Source organism: Sus scrofa, chromosome 10 (assembly GCF_054392235.1).
Source record: "Sus scrofa isolate SSC_HxYL_T2T_F1_AM1 chromosome 10, Sscrofa_HxYL_maternal_Yorkshire_Landrace_v2.0, whole genome shotgun sequence".
Lineage (NCBI taxonomy): Eukaryota > Metazoa > Chordata > Mammalia > Artiodactyla > Suidae > Sus > Sus scrofa.
The window spans coordinates 50,055,617-50,076,325 of NC_139392.1; the positions used below are offsets into that span (position 1 = coordinate 50,055,617).

Here is a 20,709-nt window from a genome sequence, read left to right on the forward strand (position 1 = left end):
TGATTTCTCTGTGACTGAAAAATTTAGACATACGTTTTTATGAAATATGTCTTAAAACCAAAACACAGACCAGAAAGACAGTTAAATTAGTCCATCTTGATGGTATTAAGGCTCCTGCCATTTTTCTGTCATCATTACAACTTCTATTTCTGGTCAAATTGATCTAATATAGTCCTTTAGTATAAATATATTCACAAACATCTGTTGTTCTCTTTTTAATCTCCCCAAAGAAAGAAGTTAGTGCATTATTCATTGATAGGATCAAAACAATATAAGATGATCCAGTTCCAACCTCTCTTCTGCAGGTGGGAGCTGGCCTGGGGCCAGGTGGAAAGGTGTCCGTGGATGCCGGCAAGGGCGGAGATCCTGGCCTGCTGCGCATGCGGGCACTTTGGCCGGAAGAGGACCTCTCCCCCTCCCTCTCCATTCCCAACTGCCAGTGCCCTGCTGAGGGGAGGGACAGCCAAGGCACCCCTGCTGGGAGCTCCCAGACCCGCTGCGGCGAGGGGAGGGGCGTGGCGTCCCCACCCCGCACCCCCCACCCAGACAGCTGAGCTGCAGCAGCGGCTCCAGACCTCCCGCCAGGCTAGGCGCTGGGCCTCTCAGGCTCCAGAGGCCAAGACGGGTGCGAGCAGATGCTGGCCCTCTCCTGGGGGTCCCGAAGCGCCCAGACTCCACAGGCTTCGAGCTACACCTGAGCCAGGTAGGGCAGTGGCTGGGGTGTGGAGCGCTGAGGGTGCGGGGCGGGGGTGGCGAGGGCACCCCGCGCTGCTGGGAAGGACAGTAGCGCGCCCCCCAGGGGCCCAAAGGCTGAGGACGGGGGGGGGGGGAGGGGAGGGACGGGGGGAGAACGGGGTGTGGGGGGGGAAGGGTTCTTGGCGGCCTGGTTGGGGGCGGGTCACTTCTTTTTAGAGACAGATACCCTCCCCGCTCCCGCCTCCCCATTTCTTTTTGGAGTATGGACCCCTTTAAAATGCTTTGGAGTCAGTGTGGGGGCAGAGCACAGGAGCATCCCTTCGTCCCCCTCGGGTTTGAACCCCCCTCACCTCTAGCGCCTTCCTGTGGGGCAATGAAGATGGACCTATATCCACCTTCTGCCTGGGGTCTCCTAGCCCTAGATCCGCCTCTTGGCCTGGGTATGTGGGCTCTGAAGTCTGCGGGTGGACTCAGAAGTGACCACCAGGGGGCGTGCGGGGAGGGAGACCCTTGCAGCGGCCACAAGGTCCTGGGAGACAGCGTTGCTACCAGCGTTCAGAGGCTGCATTCCAGGTGTATGGGGAAGAAGCAGCAGGCTTCCTGAGGCCAGGCGCCAGTGCACACGGCCCAGGCCCTGGGGTCTCCGGTGGACCCCCTTGTCCCTGGGGTCCAGTAGAACCCACACCGGGTGCCAGCCCTCTGCCAGACTGGGGCGGCGGGGGAGGGGGGGGGCTGCTGTTGCTGGTGAGCCACGCCCCTCGCCTGCCGCCGCTTCCTGTGAATTAGGCAGGAGGCTGGCATTGGCCAGCTCCAGTTGCTAAAGTTTCCCTGGCAACTTTCACCGTGCCATCTGTCCTCCCTTCTGTGCAGCGCCCCCCACCCCACCCCAAGCAGCCTGAGAACCAAGGGCCTTGGTAGGATGTCCCTGGTGCGGTGTGCCTGGAGACACCCCCTACACACTGGCAGTCTGAGCTGGGGCTGCCAGAACTTTGGAGCAGGTCCCCCCCCCCCGCCCCCCCGGAGAGGGCCTCCCTGCTCTGGTTCAGAGGGTGCTGGGAAATGGATGGAGGTCCCCGCTGCGGTTCATAGGCCTCTGGGGACGTCATGGATCTTGCCTTGAGTGATAAGAGGGTGCGGGTGCTAGGGTGGACCTTGCTGCCAGCATGGACCTTGCTGTGGGGTTTGGTGGTTCCTGGCTGGTGGGTGGCTCCTTGGGTTAAGGATCTGGCAGTGTCACTGCTGTTTTGGTGTGGGCTTGACCCCTGGCTCCAGAACTTCTGCATGCTGCAGGCACAGCTGAAAAATCAGAATAAAAGGCCTGATTTGGAAGCCTTACCTGGGGGCACCCTCAGGTGGATAATCACTGCACACCACAGTGGCCCTGCCTTGCTGGAGCAGGTATCTCCCCCCCTTCCCAGTTTTTTTTCTGTCAACTCCCTAAATGTTTTTTAAAAACCTGTCTGTCCTCTTGCACATTTTCTGCAACATTTTCATATGAGAAGTACACATACCCACAAGAGCACTGAATTGCACCCTTGACTTCTTTATTCCCACCTCAGCTCCCTCCATTAACCATTTTCCTAGACTTTGCATACATTTTCAAGCCAACCTCTAAAAATGTGCTCTGTCAGGGTTTAAAGATTTGTCAAAGATGTAGAACCTGGTCTGTGAGGTACTTATTGACATTTGGAAAGTAACTGTTCCCTAACTTTAAATTGCAACTGGACTCCCACCTTTCCTTGGCAGGTCCCTGGAGGGCCCTTAGGGGCTGCTCATTGTTTTCTTCTTGGTTTGATACTTCCCTGAGGGGTTTTATCCTGATGTGGTACATTTTTTATGCTTGTGGGTCTTTTATGAATAAGTCAAGCATATTTCTGTGCAGGGAAAATATACATAAATTGATTTAAAAATTTTTCTGTGACCTCAAGTCACTAAGTGTTTTTTAAAAAATCATGTCTGGATTGAGAAAGTCCTGTGGTCAAACACTATGAATACATTATGGATTTTTAGAAATGGAAAAAGGAAACTGTTCCTGGAAATCCATCTCCTAGTGATGGGGTGGTGGGTGATTTCAGTATTTGGATTAAAGCCTTATTTGAAGTTCCCCCTTTGGTGTCCAGGAGTCCCTTCCCCTAGGATGCAGAGGGGCTGGAAGTCCTTCAGTAGGTAAAAGATCCTAGGGTTGGTGAGGAGCTGATGGGAAATGGGGGATCCCAGGCTTTCAGGGATTTCAGGAAAGACTCATCCCCTTTAGCCTGTGCCCCTTTGAAAGGGTCCCTGCACCCCTGTTTGAAGCCCCCTGCAGGGGAGGAGAGAGATGTGGGTGAGATTCAGCCCCACCCCCAAGGTTCTGGAAGGTGATTCTCTCCTGGGGACAGTGGTGACACCTAGGTACAGTGACACTGGATGCAACCTGTCTGCTTTGCATGGCCAGGACCCTGTGGATGGGCCTCCTGCTCCAAAGTGTCCTCACTCAGGGTTCCTCCCAGGGCTGTGTGGAAAAATGAGAAACAGAGTCCATAATCCCAGCCCAGGTGGGGAGTGGCCTGGGGACAGCCAGGACCCTTTCTTGGGGGCTCTGATGAACCCATGGTGTGGCTTGAGCCAGAGGAAGTGCAGGATGGGGCAGGGGGGACTGTGGCCTGCCAGATTGGGTCCCAGGAGGCCTAGGGCCCAGGGGGACAGTCACACAGCCTGAGAAGAGCTGAAGGCAGCCCTGGAGGAGGGAAAAGAAAATTCAGCCTTAGGAGTTCCCATGTGGCTCAGCAGTAATGAATCTGACTAGTATCCCTGAAGACATGGTTTCAAACCCTGGCCTCTCTTAGAGGGTTAAGTATCCAGGCATTGCCATGAGCTGTGGTGTAGGTTACAGATGTGGCTTGGATTCTGCATTACTGTAGCTGTAGTGTAGCTGCAGCTGCAGGTCTGATTCTACCCCTAGCCTGAGAACTTCCCTACGCAGTGGGTGCAGCCCTAAAAAGAAAAAACAAAAGAAAAGAAAAAAGAAAATTCAACCTGGGACCCCTTACCCTGGGGATGAGGACTGTGTGAGGAGCAGAAGAGGCACTTCTGCCTGCTGGCTGGCCCCCTAAAAGCACATGGCATGGCAACTCCTGTCTGGGATTTTTTCTGCCCTCTCCCTGTTCTGCCTCCTTTCCAATTCTGATGCACTGTTCTTTGTCTACACCATCATTGGCAGGGGTCTGGCAAGCTGGGGTAGGCATTTTCTGGTGTTGCATATGGGGCCCTTGTCTCCAACTGCAAAGGTCTCTCCAGGAAGAGACCTTGCTTCTCTACATCCCATGAGTTCTGGAGGGTGGCTGGAAGGCATCAGTGGTTCCAGATTTCCCCTCAGCTTGTGTATTCAGCTCTTAGAAGTTGCAAAACCAGTCAGGCTGCTGACCTATACTTTCTTTGCCTCACCATGAGGCTTCAGAGCCAGGCCAGCAGAGTGTTTTCACTCAGGCCTGGCATCTCCCTGCCGCTGGCCCCTGGGATTCAGTTCCTGGCAGGTGGCATGTGAATTTACATCCACAAAGATGACTGTGGGATGTTTGCAAAGCTGGCACTTGGGGAGTGGGGGTGGGGCAAAGAAACAGATTATTTTGTGAACATGGAGCCCAGATGAAGCTGGAGATGGAGTTCCTGAAGCTGGTTGCAGTGAGCCTGATGTGTGGGGTTAATGATTTCCCAAACATGGGGTGAATGTTCTTGGTTTCCAAGAGTTCAGAGGCTTCCCTGCTTTCCTGTCACCAAAAGCTAAATGGATGGGGTGGGGAGTGACAACTGTGGAGCCAGGAAGTTCCTTTGGCAATATTATAAGGCAGAGAGGCTGGTTTCTGATAGCAGGGGGCTGTCTACCTCCAAAAGGACTGGGGGACAGAGGCAGGATGGGGGGCCAGGGCAGCCACTGGGAAGGTGTTTATTACCCAGGAGAGAAGTTTCCACACTTCTCCTTTCTAATCTGGGTGCCTGCACTTCATTGTCTAATTGCTCTGGCTAGAATCCTTTGTAAAGTGTTTTTTGTTTATTTTTGTTTCTGTTTAATAGCTGCATCTATGACATATGGAAGTTCCCAGGCCAAGGACTGAATCCAAGCCTCAACTGTGACCTAAGCTGAAGCTGCAGCAATGCTGGACCTTTTAACCTAGTATGCTGGGCTTGTGATTGAACCCTCGCATCCACAGTGACCTGAGCTGCTGCAGTCAGGTTCTTAACCCACTGCACCACAGCACAGCAGGAAGTCTGTGTACAATGTTGAATAGAAATGGTGAGAAAATGCATCCATATCTGGTTCTTAGTATCTGGGGAAGCCTCCAGCCTTTCACCCTTAGGGAGGATGTTAGCTGTGGGTTTCTTATGGATGCCCTTTATTAGGTTGATGATATTCAAGCCTAGTCTTTGTTGACTGTGCTTGTTTGTTTTTTGATTTGATTTGGTTTTGGTTTTGGGGCCACGCCCACAGCATGCAGATTTCCTAGGTCAGGGATTGAAACCATGCCACATCTGCAACCTGAGCCACAGCAGTGATAATGTCAGGTCCTTAACCTCCTGAGCAGCTGGAGAACTCTTATTAAGAGGTTTTTATCATGAAGCGCCTTTGGATATTGTCAAATGATTTTTCAGCTTCCACTGAGATAATCTGCTGCTTTTTTGTCCTTTATTCTGTTAAGAAGATATCTTACATTAATTGATTTTTCCATGTTAACCCAATTTTGCATTCTTGTGATAAGTCCCATTTAGTCATGGTTTATAACCCTTTTTATATGCTTCTGGATTCTGTTTTCTGATATTTTGCTGAGCTCTTTGTGTGTATGTGCATAAGAGTTAGGGGTCTGTAGTTTTTTTGGGATGGTATTGCAGTAATGCAAGCCTCATGAAAATATTAGGAAGTATTCTCTATTTTGGGGGGAAAGTTTGTGATGAATTAATATAAATTCTTTTTTAGGTTGAAGTATTGTTGATTTATAGTGCTATGTTAGATTCAGGTGTACCACAACATGATTCTCTACACACACACACACACACACACGCACACATTCTTTTTCATATTATTTTCCATTATGGTCTATCATAGGATATTGATAGTTCCCTGTGCTATACAGTAGGACTTTGTTGTTTATCCATCCTGTATACAATAGTTTGCATCTCCTAACACTGAAATCCCACTTTATCACATGTCCTCCCCCCTCCCCCTTGGCAACCACAAATCTGTTCTCTATGTCTGAGACCACTTCAGTTTCAGGCAGGTTCACTTGTGTCATATTTTAGATTCCAGTAGTGTAGAAGTGATATTATATAGCATTTGTCTTTCTCATTCTGACATCACTTAGTATGATCATCTCTCGGTCCATCCATGTGGCTTCAAATGGCAGTACTTCATTCTTTTCATGGCTGAGTAATGTTCCACAGTATATATGGACCATATCTTCTTTATTCATTCTTCTACTAATGGCTGTTTAGTTTGTTTGCATGTCTTGGCTTTTGTGAATAGTGTTGCTGTGAATATTGGGGTGCATGTATCTTTTCGAGACATTAAGTCTTCTTTCAGTGTTTGGTAGACTTTACTAGTGTGACTATTTGGGCCTGAGCTTCTTTTTGTGTGAAGTTCTTTTTTTTTTTTTTTTTGTCTTTTGTCTTTTGAAGGCCTCACTCACAGCATATGGAGGTTCCCAGGCTAGGGGTCTAATTGGAGCTGCAGCTGCCAGTCTATGCCACAGTCACAGCGACACAGAATCCAAGCTATGTCTGCGACCTACACCACAGCTCATGGCAATGCCAGATCCTTAACCCACTGAGCAAAGCCAGGGATCAAACCCATAACCTCATGGTTCCTAGTAGGATTTGTTTCTGCTGTGCCATGATGGGAACTCCGTGAAGTTCTGAATTTGTTAACTCACTTGTCTCCTTGCTATGAACATGTCTGATCTTCTGTTTCTTCTTGAGTCACACAAGTTGGTTTTCATCTCACTGAAATCTGTCCATTTTCCTAAACCTTCTAATTAATTGTCACACAATTGTTCATAGCATTCCTTTGTATTCCTGTGAGGCTGGTAGCAGCACCCTCTCTCCATTTCTGGGTTTGATGATTTTAGTATTTCCCCCCCACCTCCAATCCTTCTAGTTAAGAGGTTTTTTTTTTTTTTTAATTGACCTTCAAAGGACAAATTTTGGGTCTCATTGATTTTTCTTTATTTTTTTTTATATTCTTTTTAATGAATTTTCACCCTCAGTTTCTTAGTTCCTTCCTTATGCTCACTTGGTTTTGATTCTAGCCAGAGGAGACACAATAAGAGCAATAATGAAGAGGCATCTGTGTGGTCCAGGAAGAAAGGAGAGCTGGGTTAGTGGTCTGGGAATGAGGGGTGGGTATGGTTTTACATAGGTGGTCAGGGTGGACCCCCTGAGAAGGTGGAACTTGAGTAAAGACATGAAGGAGGGGAGGGAAGTCATAAATGATAAGTGAAGTATGTAATGGAAGTTGATGTGACAACAGTTTTTGCACTTACCATTTTAAAAGTTGTGCTCAGGTGTATGTACCATACAGTTTATTGCATTAATCATTTTAAGTGCACAGCTCAGTCAGCTTAATTTCCTTCACCTTGTTGGGAAGCCACCACCTCCATCCACTTCCAGAACTTTTTCATCTTCCCAAACTTATGGTCTGTCCCCATTCAACACTCACTGCCCCACCCCCTGGGCCCTACCATCTGCTTCCTGTTTCAATGAATATGACTCCTCTACGGACCTCATGTGAGTGGGAACTTATAGGATTTGTGTTTTTGTGTCTGGATTATTTCACTGAGCTAATGTCCTTGAGGTTCATCCATGTTGTAACCAGTGTCATAATTTCCTTCTTGGAGTTCCTGTTGTGGCTCATCAGGTTAAGAACCTGACATAGTATCCACGAGGATTCAGGTTCAATCCCTGGCCTCACGCACTGGGTTGAGGATTTGGCATTGTTGCAAGCTGCAGTGTAGGTTACAGATGCAGCTCAGATTCAGTATTTCTGTGGCTGTGGTGTAGGCCTGCAGCTGCATCTCCCAATAGACTCCTAACCCCTAGCCAGGGAACTTGTTTTTTCTTTTTTAAGTCAGGCGTGGCTTTAAAAAAAGACAAAGACAAAGAAAAAAGAGAGACAGAATTTTCTTCTTTTTAAGGCTAAATAATCTTCCATTGTATATGGATGGACCATATTTGTTGTTCTGTTGCTTCTGACTTTTGGCTGTTGTGGCTAATGCTGCCATGAATGTGGGTATTCAGTTGCCTCATGTCAGAAAGCATTTTGGGGGGCATGTTTGATGTAAGTTTGAGAAAGATAGATTGATTTATTTATACTAAAGTAAATATTAAAATTTAGTTGATTTATAATGGGCCAATTTTTGCTATACAGCAAAATGACTCAGTTTTATATATATATTCTTTTCTATACTCTTTTCCATCAGAGTCTATCCCAGGAAATTGGCTATATTTGCCTGTGCTATGTAGTAGGAACTTATTGTCTACTCATTGTAAATGTAATAGTTTGCATCTCTTAACCTCAAATTTCCCATCCATTCCTTCTCCAGCCCCCTCCTCCTTGGCAACCACAAGTCTGTTCTCTATGTCTGAGAGTCTTTCTGTTTTGCATATTGGTTCATTTGTGCCATATTTTAGATTCCACGTAGAAGTGGTATCACATGGTATTTGTCTTTCTCTTTCTGACGTGCTTCGCTTTGTATGAGAATTATTAGTTGCATCCATATTGCTTCAAATGGCATTGTTTTGTTCTTTTTATGGCTGAGTGGTATTCCAGAAAGCATGTTTTAAAGCAGTGACCAGCCCAAGGCCCATCTGGTCCTGGGATCCCAAAGCCGAGATTGTCCTGCCCACTCAGGCTGCTTTGTTATGGAAAGAGGCCCACCTGTCTCTTGAATCTCTCCACTAAGCAGGGGTGACCCCATATGTTGGAGACACAACTCGTCCCATGTCCAGTGACCCCCATCCTCCAGGGAGGAAAGGCACTTCTGCTGGAGACCCTGGATCTCCCTTTTGTGGGTTTGGTCCAGGTCCAGGGCAGGAGTCATTTAGGACCCAGTCTCAGTGTGTGGGCAGCTTTACTGAGGCTTGTAGGTGCAGCTACCTGGTAATTAAAGCATTTAGGTGAGAGTGAATATAAGTAAAGTTATAGTAATATGAATGTATGTGTATGTGTGTCTGTTTCAAACGGAAAATAATCATGGGGCCAAACCAGGAATTTTCTAGGGTGGTGATGCTGGGCATTAACCACACATTCCCAGGGGATGGTTTTAACAACCAAAGCCTCTGGGGACACATAGGACCAAGGCTTGCTTCTGAAAGTTCCCTCAGAAGCTATGGATACCAGCTGTTCCTCACTTTTGGAGGTCTCCGTCCCATCAGAGGATCTGATGAGTCTTTTGTGAAGAATGCACATCTGAACATGGGCCCACAGCCCTGCCTGCAATTTTGTCAGCATCTTCCCCCTTCCCCCAACATGGTGGGCTGGGCAGACCCAAGAGCTATAATCCCAGAGGGTGTGTGTCCCTGTGTATGTCCCCTGGCAGAAGACAAGGGGCTGTGTTGAGGCAACCCAGTTAAGAGCCTGGTGACCAGAGCTCACTGCTGGTTTAAAATCCATGGACACATCTGACGGAGAGGGTCTCACTGATGCTGGCCTGTTGTCCTGTGGTCCAGTGGTCATTTTGCTCAAAGGTATTCTGTTGTGTGGCTTCATAGCTCTGCAGGCAGTCATGACCTTGCTGCCTTCACCTCTCCTTGGACAGAACAAGGGAGAAGTCAGAGAGAATGGAATTCACCAGAATAAACCTATCACCCTGCTGGTGTGTGAGATTTTTCCTGTCTCAAACTGTTGGAAATAAATTTGAGTGTTTGAATACAAATCATCCCTTTATTTTCTTTCTTTTCCCTTTTTTACTGTTGATGTTTTTATTAGATTACCAATTATCACCTGTTTGCCTAGGTAGCAAGCTGGTATTTGGGAAGCACAGGAGCCAAGCTACGTAATTTTGCTGTGGTTCCATAGCCATGGGTGTGAAAATAATGCAGTTTACCCATCAAAGGCACACAGGTTGGGATGTGGGGCAGGGCAGCTTGATGCCACTTTTTCTAAATATTTACACTTCTTTTCTATTTTATATTTATTCCTTTCACTTGAATGGCAGTTGTATATTTGCCTTCTAAGGGCTATTCTCCCTGGGTGATTTTTTTTTTTTAATTTGATTGCAGTCTGTTTGATTGACAGTGTTGTATTGGTTTCTGCTGTTCAGAGGAGTGATTCAGTTATACACACCTGTACATTCTTTTTCGCCCCTGGATGTTTTTAGAGGAAGAGGGTCAGCTAATAGGAGCTCTATCACAGTCACAAAATGGATCCAAAGTAATAATTAAACAAACACAGAGGCAATAGCCAGCCACTGTGAGGCTGGAATGAAGTTGAAGCCAGAGGGATCTTTCTCATGAGCATGGTTGTCTGCCGGGACATCTTCCAAAGTGGAGACCAGCAGTGGGGAGGAGGTTCTGCAAAGCTACTCAGCAGCATGTTAAGGAAAGAAAAGGCAGAAAGCTTGGCATTGATGCCCTTCCCCCACTGTGCTGGCAAAGACACCCCACAGTGCACGTGGCCTGCCAGCTGTTTTGCAGTCATTTGTTATGTTTCCTTCATGCATTCATGGAGTGATCACTTTGGGAGACACTGAGGTCCCCACACAGGCTTGGGGGGACATGGGCAGAAGTTGGACATGGGTCCCCTAGGTTGGGGGCAAGAGGCTTGCTGGACCCTCATGCTGTCGGGGCCCTTCTTCCCTGGTGGCAGCTCCCTCAGCCCTCATATCTGCAGCAACCATGGGAAATGACTCTGGATGTGGTCCTGTGGACACCCCCACTGCCCTGAGAGACCCTGAAGATTTGGCTGCTCCCTGCCACCCAGCACAGTAATGCACAACACACAGCGCTAATCTGAAATGCCTTGTGGTGGCTTGGTAGGTCTAGTTGGGGTGGGGGGGCATTGGCAGACTCTCCCCTTTCTGGATCTTTCTTCCTTGTGGAATTTAGAGATAATCCTGAGGCTCCCCCCAACCCCCTTTCAAGACCCTTTGGGTAAGTGACTTGGGCTTCCTTAAGTTGAATCCCCATAGACAAGTGTGATACAGCCCAGGTGTGATGCAGACTTCAGGCCAGTATCACTCAGGCCACTGTCCCCTGCCTGCCCCTAGCTCTGACCTGAGAGGCAGCCCAGCCATCCTGGCATCCCTGTCAGCACCCTGGACAGGCCAATGGGGATATGGTGTTTCTTTTTTATTTTTAATTTTGCATTGAAGTATGGTTGATTTGCAGTGTTCCTTCAATTTCAGTTGTACGGCCAAGTGACCCATTCTTTTTTTTTTCTTACTATTTTCCATCTTGTTCTATCCCACAAGATTGTGCTATACTATAGGACCTCACTGCTTATCCATTCTAAATGTAACAGTTTTCATCTACCAACCCAAACTCCCTGTCCATCCCATTCATTCCCCCCTGCCCCCACCCAAGCAACCACAAGTCAAGTCTGCTTTCCATGGCCCGAGATGGTGTTTCTGTGGCATCTGTATCTGGCACCCCTTCTGCAGGACTGGCTCTGTGTGGTTTCCTGGTGGCCACCATCAGCAGCAAAATGGGAGAGAGAAGTAATTGGTGTGACACCCTGGCCTTTCTTCTGTGACTCAGATCAGGCCAGGGCTGGAGGCATCTCAGAAGGAGCCTGTGGCCCAGACCCCCGTAGGGGTGGCTGGTGGGAACCAGGTGCCCGGTGTGTGTGAGTGAAGAACACCTACCTCAGGAGTCACAGCAGCTCCTCACTTGGCTTCTCACTCACAGAACAAGTCCCTTGAGAGCTTATCCACGGGGAACACAGGACCCTGCCCAGCACTGTCTCTCTTGACCCAGGGGGTTGGCAGCTGTTCTCTGCAGCACAGATGGGAAGTATATGGGATCCTGTTGCCTGCCTGGGGGTTGTCCCTGCAGTAAAGCCACCTGGGGACAGGACACGTGCTCACAGCCAAGGCACTTGGTTACTGTGGGTGCAATGGAATCCAGACTTCCTTTGTGTGGTTTTTGACTATTGTTTATGGATTGACATTTTTTACTGTTATAAAGGAAACTCATGTTCTGGTAGATTAATCCAGATGTCAGTTTCCCCACCCTGGCCTGTAACTCAGCACCTTAGAACTATAGCCACTTATGGGACTGGATGTTTGAGGGCCCCCAACCCACCCTTGTGTTCAGGGATTCTCTCAAAGAGCTCACAGAAGTCTGAGAAGCTGCTGTGGGTTACACTTCCTTACAGTTAAGGATCCCAATGAAAATCAGCTGATCTGGAATCTAATGGGCCAGGGTCTAGGAGGAACCAGGCACCAACTCCCCCTGTCCAAGGCGAGACCTGCAAACATCACCTTGTTCCCCAGAAGCCTGTATGACAGCACAGCTGAGCTACAGCCAGTTCAGGATGCTCCCTGCAGCCCCAAGTCCAGGGGTTTTACCAGGATTCTGTCATATAAGCCTGGCTGCCCACCTGCATGGCTGACCTTAGCCTCTAGCCTCACTGGGGGGCCCAGCCCCAGGCCCCCCCACCGTAAATCATGATGTTACGCATACAGTCTGGTGTCACTCAAGACCTCAGGTAAATAGAAACACCCCCCTGGGGAGGTCATTCCAAAGGCTCAGAGCTGACCTCCTAGGACCAGGCAAGTGTGTGGACAACCCAGGCCTGTTGCAGTCACCTGTCTCTGTACAGCACATTCAGAGCATGGGCTCTGGGTCCAAGATCAACTCTTGGTTCTGCTGTAAATCAGTGCTCTGATTTAGGTGGTTTCTGTCTCTCTCTTTTTGTCTCTGTTTCTTACTGGTAAAGTAGGGCTGATCTTGGGAGGGGCCCAGCTGAGTGAGCCATTAACTAAGGCCCAGCCCAAGGCCTTGGTGAAGGTCAGCTCTCCCAAGCAGCTGGAGTATCCTTCCCAACCCTGCCATGTGTTGTGTCCCCTCTCCCTCCTTGTGTTGTGTCAGCCATGTGGGAAGAGGAATCGCTGTGCCCCTGTGGCAGTCCTGTTGCCTCTGTCCTCATTCCGTTTGTTCCTGAGTTCCTCCTGAGAAACTCAGAGAGACAGAAGGGCCCCACTGGAGCCCTACAGGTGACAAGGACCAGCTTTGAAAAACCATGGAGAAAATGCTGCACAATAAAACTGATTCATTCCCCTGAGAGCCCTGGGGGCCGGCCACCCCCAGGAAGAGGTTCATGGGCATGAGTGTGGGGTCTGGTTGTTCTGGACTAGGGACACAGCCATATGTCCTTCCTTTGGCCACTTATCTGAGGGCTGGGCTCCTTGTTGGGGAGGGTCCTACTGTCTCATCCTCTTCCTGACCTGCTTTCTGCAATGAAATGCTGCCACCACCACACTGCAGCCCCTACTGTCCTGCCAGATAGAGGGCTCTGGAACTAGGAGTGACCAGTGCACCTGGGCCTGTGACTTCTGGGATGACTGTCTGCGAGGGCCAGGAGGCAGTTGGCAAGAACAGGGTGAACTTGATAGGGACACAGAGCAGAATATCAGAGGTGGCCTTGCTCATTAAACAGCAAAGGGATTAAGAGTAAACCCCCCCATGAGCTCACACCTTAGTGTGCAGGACATTCCCCATCACTGAGGTCTGGCCAGATTTGTCCTCTCATGTCCAGGGCCCCAGGGCCCACACACAGGCCTGAAGCCACTTCCATGGGGCAGGAGGGAGGCACCTGAAAGGGCAGCCTGGCCTGGGGGCTGTGCTGGACATGGAATTGGGAGACATGATTCTAGCTCTGTTCCTGCCTGGCTGTGGCCAGGGTATAACAGTGGTATGGATTTTGGAATAATGGTTATGTGTGGAATTATCACTGCTGAGCCCAGCAGGGTGAGCTTGCTATAGGGCTTTCATCCATGGAAGCCACAGCCATATCAGAAGTCCAGAACTACTTCCCCAGAGGACTCTGTCTCCTCTGAGGAATTTCAAATTTCACACATGGATGTTTTGAACTGTGCCCCAGGAGGTGACAGGTGTCAGTCAGGATGGAGAAAAGCAGGATACTGGCCCCAGAAAGCTGTGGTGCCTCTCAACAGAATGATCCCTGTGAGCCCAGACTCTTACATCTTCCCACTCAAGAACAGCATAATACTGACTTGAGATGCCTGGTTTTCTGTAATAAACCATAATCTTTCTAAAAGTTTGTTTTATTGAACAATAATTGATTTACAATTTTGTGTTCATTTCTGCTGTGCAGCAAAGTGATTCAGTTACACATATACTAAATGCATATACATATATATGTATACATTCTTTTTTATGTTCTTTTCCATTACAGTTTATCATAGGATGTTGAATATACTTCTCTGTGCTATGGCGTAGGACCTTGCTGGTTATCCAGTCTATATATACTAGTTTGCATCTGTTAATTCCAAACTCCCCATCCATCCCTCCTTTGGCACCCTCAAGTCTGTTTTCTGTGTCTGTGAGTCTTTCTGTTTTGAAAGTAAGTTCATTTGTGTCATATTTTAAATTCCACCTGTAAGTGATATCATATGTTATTTGTCTTTCTCTTTCTGATTTATTTCACCTGGGGTGATAATCTCTAGTTCCATGCATGTTGCTGCAAATGGCATTAACTCATTCTTTTTCATGCCTGAGTAGTATTCCATTGTATGTATGTACCACCTCTTCTTTATCCATTCCTCTGTCTATGGACATTTAGGTTTTTTCCACATCTTAGCTCTTGTGAATAGTGCAGCAGTGACCATCGAGGTGCATGCATCTTTTTGAATCAGAGTTTTGTCCAGATATATGGCCAGAAGTGGGATTGCTGAATCATAGCTCTGTTTTTAGGTTTTTGAGGAACCTACATACTGTTCTCCATAGTAACTAACTTACATCCCAACCCACAGTGTGGGAGGGTTCATTTTTTTCCCCACTCTCCCCAGCATTTGTTATTTGTAGATTTGTTAATGACCCCTATGAGGTGGTACCTCATTGTAGTTTTGATTTGCATTGCTCTAATAATTAGCAATGTTGAAATTTTTTCAGAGGCCTTTTGGTCATCTGTCTTTGGAGGAATGTCTTTTTAGGTCTTGTGCACATTTTTGGTTTCTGTTTTGGACTTCTGCACATTTTTGGTTGGGTTGTTTGTTTTGTTCTTGAGTTGTATGAGGTGTTTGTATATTTCAGAAATTGACCCGTGTCAGTTGCATCATTCAGAAATATTGTATCCAAGTCCATAGATTGTTTTTTCCTTTGTTTATGGTTTCCTTTGGTTAGGTCATTTAATTGACAGTAATCTTGTGATGTTCCAGCTCCTGGGTCTTTGTTGCAAAGACTCCTCCCTGACTTCTTCATAACCACCCTCAGGGTGGCCTGAGAGGCTGCCTCTCAGCCTTAAGGCCTCCCAAGTCCCCTGAATTAAACATACATCTCAGCTTTTATATTGTGCTTTTTTTTTTTTTTTAGGGCCACACCTCAGTATATGGAAATTCCCAGGCTATGGGTTAAATTGGAGCTACAGCTCCTGGCCTATGCCACAGCCACAGCAACATGAAATCTAAACCACATCTGAAACCTACACTTAAGCTTGCAGAAACATTGGACCCTTAATGCACTGAGTGAGGCCAGAGATTGAATCTTCATCTTCATTAATACTAGTTTGGTTCTTAACCCATTAAGCAACAATGGGATCTCCATAGATTGAGTTTTTTTTTTTTTTTTTTTTTTTTTTTTTTTTTTTTTTTTTTATTATGGTTGATAGCTGGACTGAGAGCTTGGTCCTCGCTTTCTGAATCACAAAAAGTAAGCTGTGGATGGGATCAGGATGGGGTTGGGATGCAGTCCAGGGCTAGCAAGGGTTAAAAGCTGATAGGGAGAGGGTGGAGAGTTCCAGACAAGGTCCTAAGTAAGACAGAACCCATTTCCCGTGCTCTTTCTCAGAGGCTTCTCCTAATGAGACCTGTGACTCCTCTGACTCCTTAGCAGGTGTCTGCTATTTGCTGGCTCCCTCTGCTTGGTGAGACCCTAACAGGATCCTGGGTATTGTGTAGGCAGCCCCAGGGTCCTCTCCACAAATCTTATCTGCAGAATTCATAGCACAGAAAAGCCAGAATGCACACTCACATCTCCCTCATGGAGGCTTCAGGGTGATGCTGATATGGCTGCTGCTGGGGCTGGTGTCTGGTTGTCCAGAACTCCCTGGGTATCATTCCAATTATATGGCAGCTGCAGCTAGGATTCCACCCATATCCTGGTAACTTCCATCTGCTGTAGGTGTGGCCCTAAAAAGACCAAAAAAAAAAAATGCTTTTGGGGGATGGAGACCAAGTCTAAAGTGGACAAGGGTCCTGGCCTCGGATTTCCTGCCCAGTTGAGCAGGTGGGGTTTTCCCAGATGGAGGGACAAAGGTGGTCCATGAACATGGCACTTCCCATGTGGGCCTCCAGCAGCCTGATAAGGGAGGGTCATGGCCTGCAGCACAGCCCTTAGTTTTGGATCTGGACTTGTCCAGCTCTTTGCTCCAAAGGATGCAATGACTCAGAGGGTCATGTCACACTGTCCTGGAGAACATAGACTCAGGAAACTGTGAGTGAAAAATATCTCCTGCCACATCAGTAAACAAAGGATGCCATGGCCATCAAGCCATCATATTATAGCAGCCCTGAGGGTGAGCCCTGAGGGAAGCCAGGATGGCAATGAAGGGGCTGCTCACCACCATACCCTCAGCCACTGCAGCCACCCTGACTGTGCACCCTGAGGGGACTCAGGATGGAGAAGAGCAGGGCACTGGCCCCAGAGAGCAGAGGTGCCCATCAAGGGAGTGATTTCAGTCAGCCCAGACTCTCGCCTCTTCCCATATAGAGAAAAGTGCTGAGTTCAATAACTTGTAATGTCTGTTTTTTTTTTTAAATTAACAGTAATCTTTTCATGTTCCAGCTACCTGGTCTTGTTGCAAAACCCCCTAAGTATCCTGCTCCTCCCTTTCCTCAGTAACCTGTGCTACAGCTTTGGCATCTGTGACCTGTGCTCTAGCTGTGGCAATGCCCGATTCACACCAGACTGGGATCAAATCGGACACAGATCCAACCGGTTGTTAACCCGCTGTGCCACAGTGGGAATTCCTTGGTTTCTTTGTCACGTCAAGGCTTCTTGGAGTGAAGGAATCAGACCAGCACAGCAGTGTGACCCAGAGTCTCAGGCTGGGGTTGACCATCCACCAGGGGGCTGGGACCATGACTTGTGTTTTAGCCTGTACCTGGTGCTTTCTCTGGCCAGTCCTTCCTTATTTACAAGGCTGGGTCCTGCAGCCCAGCAGCCCAAGGCACTGCTTCCTTACAGAAACCTGGGGGATTCTTAAGGCTTCAAATCTGCAATTTTAGTTTTACAGTGAATTTCCTTAATTGCTTGGTGCTATTTTGAATTTCTTTGGCTCTCCTTAGACTTTTTAGTTACTTCCAGCTTGGCTCTGAGGACACATTATGCCCATTTCATCAGATCCTCCACCCCTTCCTGCAACTTCTTATAATTTTATGGGCCCAGGAGTCCTGTATCTCTCTCACTGGTCCTCACCTTGAAATCTGCCTCCCACCCCTCCAGGTCCACCCTTTGGATTCAGCAATTAAGTCATGTTTACTGGCTTGATTCTGGTTATTCTTTTGAAATAAAATTTGAGTTTAAAAAAGGAAGAGATTCAGAGGCCAATGAGGGAGTAATGTTGGGGTTAGAGATGATGTGGGCTAAGATGACTCGTGGGATAGTTGAAGGTAGAGGTGGGGGCAGCAGCAGACTTGGCTGCCCCTTTCCTGCACTCCCGGCAGGGGCTGAGTCAGGTCTCAGTACTGACCCCAGCACTGGGCCCTGACTCCAACAGGTGCCTGCCTGCCTTCCTCTTAGTTACATCTGAGGCCCAGCCACCTGCACACAGACCTGCAACCTTGATGGCCACCTGAAGAAAGCTTTTCCCTTCAGTTCTCTGGACACCACACTTCTGGTTCCCCCACCCTGGAGTTGGTGCAGATCCCTTTGCTTTTTTAAGACTTTGGGCTTCTCTTTGTGCTGTGATTTCCCTGTAATAAAATGATGATGCTCTTAGCAGTGATGTTGTGGGCTGAGCCATGTCCCCCCAAATTCAAGTGCTAGTATCCTAACCATCAGTGCCTCAGAATGTGATTGTATTTGGATTTCAAAACCAATCTTCTGGTTACCATAGGGGAATCTGTGGAGGAGAGAGAGGGGATTGGGAGGATGGGACTAACATATATACACTACTGCATAGGTTAGATGATTCACAAGAACCTACTGTATAGCACATGGAAGTCTACTCAGTAGGCTGTAATAACCTGTATGGGAAAGCAGAATGGGTATATGTATCTGTATAACTGATTCACTTCACTGTACACCTGAAACTATAGTCCAATAAAGTTTTAAGGAAGAGAACCTCAAGTACTTTAACATCAAAATGTGGAAAATAAAAATGGGAAAACACATACAGACACAAAGACTGTGGCTGTATTTGGAAGGAAGGCCTTTAAAGAGGTAAATTAAGGTAAAACAAGGTCATTAGGGTGGGCCCTGATCCAAAGTGACCTGTGTTCTTCTCAGAAGGGGAATTTGCACAGGGGGCGAAGGCCATGTGAATATGAAGTTGGCCATCCACCAGCCATGGGAGGCGCCTGAGTGGGTCCTTCCCTGGCAGGCAGATCACCCACAGAAACCACCCTCCCCACACTTTGACCATGGAGTTGCAGCCCCAAGCTGAGAAACAGTAAAGGTCTGTTGTCACCCCACCTGTGGCACTTTGTTCCAGCAGCCCAAACTAACTAATATAGGCACCAAGGACCCAAAAGGGACAGAGACCTCCAGGCAGAGAGTTCACCACAGGCAGGCAGGAGGCAGGGGCATGCTGATGGCCAGCTGGATAGGGACTCTGGTCCTGGCAGCCAGGCAGTGCCCTTTTACCCTGGAGAAGTGGCAGGTATTACCAAGGCTCAGTTCTCCCCTGCTGTGGTGGTGGTTCTGGCGCTTCCTCTGCCTGGCATCAGGAAGAGTCTCACTCTAGCTCCTGCTTTGGGATATGGACTAGCCCTTCAGACAGTAGGCAAACCATGAAGTGGGTATCTCCTTCTGGTAAAATATTAAAGTTCCCTTTGACTTGAAATTATTGCAAGGCTGTGGATGTGATGGCCCAGAGTCTGTGGATGGGAAGCCCTCCTAGCTGGCTCCTGTGATGGTCACCATCATTTCCGATGCCAGCAGCTTTTGAGGCTTGAGTAAACATGATGGAGGCACCTGGCTTAGGCACAGCCTTGGCTCCAGGGTTACCTCTTGGCATCACCCAGAGGACATCAGTCCCTCTGTACACCTGACAAGGTGACTTTTAGAAGGATTTCTTTAGTCCCTTTTTCTTGTCCTAGTTCCTAGCAGATAGCCAGGTTCAGTTCTCCAGATTTTTTAAGATATTAAGGAAGAATAAGTGGCTATGTTTTGTTTGCACTAGATGCTAACCTTTGACAAAGACTGTTTCCCAATGAAGCTGTAGTACTTTAGAGAAGCCATTTCCTGGGTGCCCTGCACAGCACTTACTTAAACAGGCTTGATTGTGTTCTCTGGGGCTTGCTTTTTCCTGTTACCTTTATGAGCTGATACCTCCTAATGGCTGGATAACAAAACCCTAGGAAAGAAAAAGTCTTAAGTTTAAGATTTCCTTGCAATTCTCTTTCCAATTTTCTTAAGTATAGATTTTCTTGCAATTTGCATTGGTTAAGTAAACATTCTAGTAAGGACTGAAAGCAGAAAGTATAAAAATGGATTGAATAATTTTCCTGATCAAGGCAAGACTTTCCAATTGAGGCTGGTGTGAGCTATTCCATTAACCCAAGCCTCGAGATTCTTTTCATTTATGGTACTGTCATGAAGGTTGGAGGTCCAGGGACAACTTGGGAGGTCAGAGCAGTGTCCTGTTCCATTCAGGCGGACTGGCCAGCCAGCAGTCTGGGTGAGAGCTCACACTGGTGGTTCCAGATATGTTCCCTGTAAGCATCTTTGCTGTACTTTCTCTGCATGACCAATTGGCTGTAAAGAATTTTGCCACAAAAGATAAAATATGAAAGATAAAAGTGGGACATTAACAAAGACATAATGAAATGTGAGAAATGAATAATAAAACTTAACAGACTGTCTCAAAGTGCAAATTGTTTGCATACAATTAAGTTGTGTATAGATTCTCAGCAGTGCTGTGCAAATGCTGGTTCTGCTGTGTGGGTTGTACCTGAGCCCTCATCTTCCAGATCATTGCTTTTCCTGCAGGCTTTGTGCTTGTTGATTTATCTCCTCATTTATCATCCCACTTTTCCTTTTTCTCTAAAATTTCTTCCTTTACTAAAAGAGGTCTCAGTTTCCAAACTCTAAGATGTGTGTTCTCACCTGAGTAAAGCAAGTCCAAGAGGAGGCTTGGAAACAAAGACCTGGAATAGGGATGTTGGGAAAGCTGTATGGTTGATGGCTTCAGGCCCAACCAAAGCATCTGGTCTAGGGGCTGGGAGGACTCTGTTATCCTCTTCCCTCTGAGTCACTGGGTTCTGGCATGGGCTGTCATGCTCAGGTGGAAGCTTCATCCAGGTGGAAGCTGTGCTCCAAGAACTCCAGGGTTGGCAGCACCTGCCTTAACTCTTATCACCTGATGGACTGAGGCAGTGACCCCCTCCCACTGGAGAAAAGGTCAGAGTAGACCTGAGCACCATCTGGACACTGTCCTGTTCACGTTAGTGAGCCCACTGTCAGAGCACACAGGTGGTCAGCCAGTGAGAGTGGGCACTGCTCAAGGATATAGGATCAGACAGGACACTGGGCACCAGCATTGTGTGTCCCATGCCCACACCCAGTCCATTTGACTTTCACACATTGTCTCTGCTGCTCTACCTGGTTGTCAAGGCGATTCACCTGGCTGAAGTTATTTCCATC

At 47.8% G+C, this 20,709-nt stretch overlaps 1 protein-coding gene across 3 annotated transcripts in view; it reads left to right on the top strand.

Annotated features, from left to right (window-relative positions):
- Positions 1–425: 425 nt before the first annotated feature.
- The window catches only part of LOC110258406 (protein FAM240B-like), a 134,717-nt gene continuing 114,433 nt past the window's right edge, over positions 426–20,709 (top strand). For 2 of the 3 annotated variants that reach the window (XM_084979681.1, XM_084979682.1), the window contains exon 1: positions 426–703. The gene's annotated coding sequence lies outside the window, so the exon portion shown is untranslated. The remainder of the gene's footprint in view (positions 704–20,709) is intronic. The other variant, XM_084979683.1, reaches the window with a different exon arrangement.